Source organism: Papaver somniferum, chromosome 8 (assembly GCF_003573695.1).
Source record: "Papaver somniferum cultivar HN1 chromosome 8, ASM357369v1, whole genome shotgun sequence".
Classification (NCBI taxonomy): Eukaryota; Viridiplantae; Streptophyta; class Magnoliopsida; order Ranunculales; family Papaveraceae; genus Papaver; species Papaver somniferum.
This window is the reverse complement of record NC_039365.1, coordinates 173153000-173157558: the sequence shown is the minus strand read 5'-3', so window position 1 is coordinate 173157558 and position 4559 is coordinate 173153000. Positions and strand designations below refer to the sequence as shown.

The 4559-nt window shown below is 40.0% G+C and overlaps 1 pseudogene; it reads right to left on the bottom strand.

Annotated features, from left to right (window-relative positions):
* Nucleotides 1–1438: 1438 nt before the first annotated feature.
* LOC113307232 lies at nt 1439–1538 on the bottom strand (annotated as a pseudogene).
* Between the last annotated feature and the right edge of the window lie 3021 nt (nt 1539–4559).

The window sequence follows — 4559 nt, the reverse complement described above, 5'->3', positions numbered from 1 at the left end:
AACAGAAAAGAAGAAAATTTTATTTTAGACAATTCTAGTTTAGGGTTTGTTTATTTTATTTTTAAGAGAAAAAAAAATTGTATTAGGGTTTATTATTTTTGTAATTTTTCTTTATTTTTTGGACTTTTGGACTTTTGGATTTTGGGACATTATTTGTTTTTATTACCCTACGGAAGGGTACTTTAAATATAAACTGTTTGCAGTGAAGGAGAAAAGTACGATATTGTCTCTGCACCTTGGGTTCTTACACTAGACATCGGAGTCAGTGGCCCGAGTCGACTACAACCGATTCATCCCCCGTCTGGAACGGGAGGTAAGATTCTAAACACTCGCGAATCCCCTGTCAGCGAGTTACTGGACTCCTTCGTATGCATATATGTTGAGGACTGAATACGGACATTTATTTTTCTAGTAAAGGGCAAGGCCTGGCCATACAAGATAAGGGTTCGGATTTCATCACCGTTCTCTTCTTGCCCGCTTTAGGAACACGTAACCTACGCGAACCTAAGCCTAAAATTTTGACTAGAACGAGACCGATAGGGTAACGAGCTTAACAGGAAAGTCATTCGAAAAATATTGGTTACTCTTTTAAGCATACTTCGAAGTTCTTGACGGTTTCTGTAAGTTGAATGCGTGACTGCGCCGCCTTGTAATACCGGTGAGGCCTTGGGTATCAAAGCTCCACCGAGCTTCCCTCGCCTCTATTCAACTTACGTTAACTCGGATTGATTCCAGAGGGGTTTGCTTAAATTGTAACGAATTCCCGTTCGAAGGATTAGAAGCTGGTCTAGAAACAATCTAAGTGGAGCCATCATGCTTTTTGTTTGCTAGAAATCAATAGGTTTGATTTGGTTGAGTCGGCCTTGATCTGTGTTTGCTTACCCTTCCAATTTAGAAAATTCTATTGTATGCCTGAACGTAAAAGAGACGCACTAGGTAGATTTGTTAAAGAGAAACCTAGTAGTTCGAAGCGTCTCGATTACCTTAATCTAGAAAGTCCGCTTTTGAAGAGTCTGTTTTTGAACGTTCTTTGACTGAGGAGAGAATCCTGTTGCTCCGATAGCGCCAGAAATGGCAACTTTGAAAGCTTTGTTGAATCCAACTAGGACTACTACCCGTCCTTCGTGTATTAAGTTAGCTGAAACGGAGGCACCCTATGAACTGAAACCTGGGACCTTACAGATGCTCCCAATCTTTTTAGGGAAAGAAAATGAAAACCCTTATTACCATGTTAGGGATTTTGAGGAAATTTGTAGTACTCTAAGAATTAGAGGCTTAGATGATGATGCTTTGAAACTTAGGTTATTCCCATTTTCCCTGAAAGATAAGGCCAAGTCGTGGCTGTATAGTTTGGACTCCGAGTCAATTGAGACATATGAACAACTTACATCTGCCTTTTTCAATAAGTTTTTCCCTAGGCACAAAACATCGTCTATTAGGACGCAAATATGCACATTTTCACAACAAGAGGGAGAATCTTTATATAGGTATTTGGAAAGGTTCAATGATTTATTATCCCAGTGTCCTCATCATGGTTTAGAAAAGGTTAGGCTAGTTCAGATCCTTTATGAGGGTTTAGATTATTCCACAACGACCATGGTTGAGTCTCTATGCACTGGTGGATTTGAAAACCAAACTGTTGATGCGGCGATGGAATTTTTTAATGAAATCGCCGAAAAAACCCAGCAATGGGAAAATAGTAGGGCACCCCAGAAAACAATTCTTTTAAGTAGAGGAAACGTTAATAGGGTAGAAGGAGGCTATGAATCAGATGCCAAAATTGCTGCTATAGCAAAAAGGTTAGAAGCCTTAGAAGTGGGCCAGACTAGTGGTAGAGTGGAGCCTTTTTGGGAAGGCCAGAATATTGAAGAGCAGGCCAATGCTCTTTATAATAACACTAGATTTGATAACCGTCAAAAGATTGACCCATATTCAGAAACCTATAATCCTGGTTGGAGAAACCATCCGAACCTTTCGTGGTCTAAGGGCCAAAGTCAAGGTCAGTTTAGTAATTCTAATGCTCCCCAGGTTTTGGCTATACTAAGAATCCTTCAGGACTAGCTCAGTTTCAGAATCAGTCAGATAAGAAAATCCTAAGTTTAGAGGAATCTCTCGCCTTGTTAACTCAGCAAACTGCAAAATTCCAGTTATCCGTAGAACAGAGTCTACAAGCTAGTAACAGGATAGGACAAGAAAATAGTCAGGCTATTTCCGAGTTAAAAACCCAGGTTGGTCTGATAAGTGATTCTTTGAGAGAAAAAGGTAAGTTTCCTAGTCAAACACAACCCAACCCTAGAGGAGTTCATGAATTAGGTGCAAAACCATCGAATCAATTGAATGTTGTTAGAACCCTTAGAAGTGGTAGAGTTGTAGACAATAAGGTAACCATGCCCGATAGTGAACATACTGTAGTTCACCCCTCAGGATCTCACCTCTCAGGACCAGTAGCTGAAGAGACTGATAAAGTTTCTGATGATGTGAATTCGGTTCCTGAAAGGTCTGATTTTAGGCCTAGAGCCCCATTTCCTCAGCTATTAGTACCAACAAAGAAGGAATCGAACTTTAATGACATAGTGGAGGTTTTTAAGCAAGTTACCATAAACCTTTTATTAGATGCAATTAGGCAAATTCCTGCTTATGCCAAGTTCCTTAAGGATATGTGTACGCGAAAGCGAAAACTTAGCGTCCATAAGAAAGCCTTTTTAGCTAGTCACGTAAGTTCAATCATTCAGAACACCACAACTCCAAAGTACAAAGACCCAGGTTCTCCTACCATTGCTTGCACAATAGGTAACTTCCGGGTAGAAAAAGCTTTACTTGACTTAGGAGCCAGTGTGAACTTACTGCCATTCCATGTATACTTACAGCTAGGACTTGGTGAAATGAAACCTACTCAGATGACACTGCAGTTAGCTGATAGGTCTGTTAAAATCCCTCGAGGTGTTATCGAGGATGTTCTTATTGAGGTCGACAAGTTTATTTATCCAGTGGATTTCGTGGTCCTAGATACCCAACCTGTCCCTGACCCAGAGAACCAGATACCTGTGATTTTAGGTCGCCCATTTTTAGCTACGTCTAATGCGATCATTAACTGTCGAAATGGTGTGATGAGTTTATCTTTTGGTAATATGACTATGGAGATGAACATTTTTAATGTCAGTAAGCAACCTCATGAGCTAGATGACACATGTGTTGAGGAGGTGAACATGATAGAAGCCTTAGTTCAGGAGTCATTACCAAACATCTTGTCTGAAGACCCATTAGAAAGTTGTCTATCCCATTTTGGTTTAGATTTTGACGACGATAGCACTATTGAACAGGTGAATGCTCTATTAGATTCTACCCCTGTGTTAGACACTGATAGATGGAAAGCTAGGTTCGAACCGTTACCAGTTTCTGAGACTACCCTAATTCCTTCTTTAGAAGAGCCCCCAAAGTTGGACCTTAAATCGCTACCCGATACTCTAAAGTATGTGTTTTTAGGCCCATCTGAGACTTTACCTGTGATTGTAGCTTCCAATTTGGATAGTGATCAGGAAAGTAGGCTAGTAAATGTACTTCAAGACAATAAGGAAGCTTTAGGGTGGACTATAGAAGACATTAAGGGCATAAGTCCTACTGTGTGTATACATCAGATTCATTTAGAGGAAGACTCCAAACCTTCTAGGGAGATGCAACGTCGACTTAACTCTAACATGAAAGAGGTAGTTCGAAAACAGGTGCTTAAGTTGTTAGATGCAGGTATTATTTACCCAATTTCAGACAGTAAGTGGGTCAGCCCTGTTCAGGTTGTCCCCAAGAAATCAGGTATCACTGTAGTCCAGAATGATAATAATGAATTAATACCAACCCGAGTGACCACGGGATGGCGTGTGTGTATTGACTATAGGAAATTGAACAAGGTCACAAGGAAGGATCACTTTCCCCTTCCTTTTATCGACCAAATGCTAGAGCGATTAGCTGGACATAGTCACTATTGCTTCTTAGATGGCTACTCCGGTTATAATCAGATCGTTATTTCCACAGAAGACCAAGAGAAAACCACTTTTACTTGTCCCTTTGATACCTTTGCGTATAGACGCATACCTTTCGGGCTATGTAATGCCCCTGCGACTTTTCAGCGTTGTATGATGAGCATATTTTCTGATATGGTAGAACGGTTCTTAGAGGTCTTTATGGATGATTTTTCAGTGTTTGGTTCATCTTTCGATGAGTGCTTGCATCATTTGACATTAGTGTTGACTAGGTGCAAGGAAAAAATTTTAGTGCTTAATTGGGAAAAATGCCATTTCATGGTTAAATCAGGAATTGTATTAGGGCACATCGTCTCTTCGAAGGGTATAGAGGTAGACAAAGCCAAAGTTGACCTTATTAAGACTTTACAGGTTCCAAAAACCGTAAAAGATATTAGATCATTCCTAGGGCATGCAGGTTTTTACCGTCAATTCATTAAGGATTTTAGCTTGATTGCTAGACCTCTTTGCAATTTGCTTGCAAAAGATGCTAAGTTTGTCTTTGATGATGCTTGTTTAGAGGCTTTTGAGAAGCTTAAAACTTTA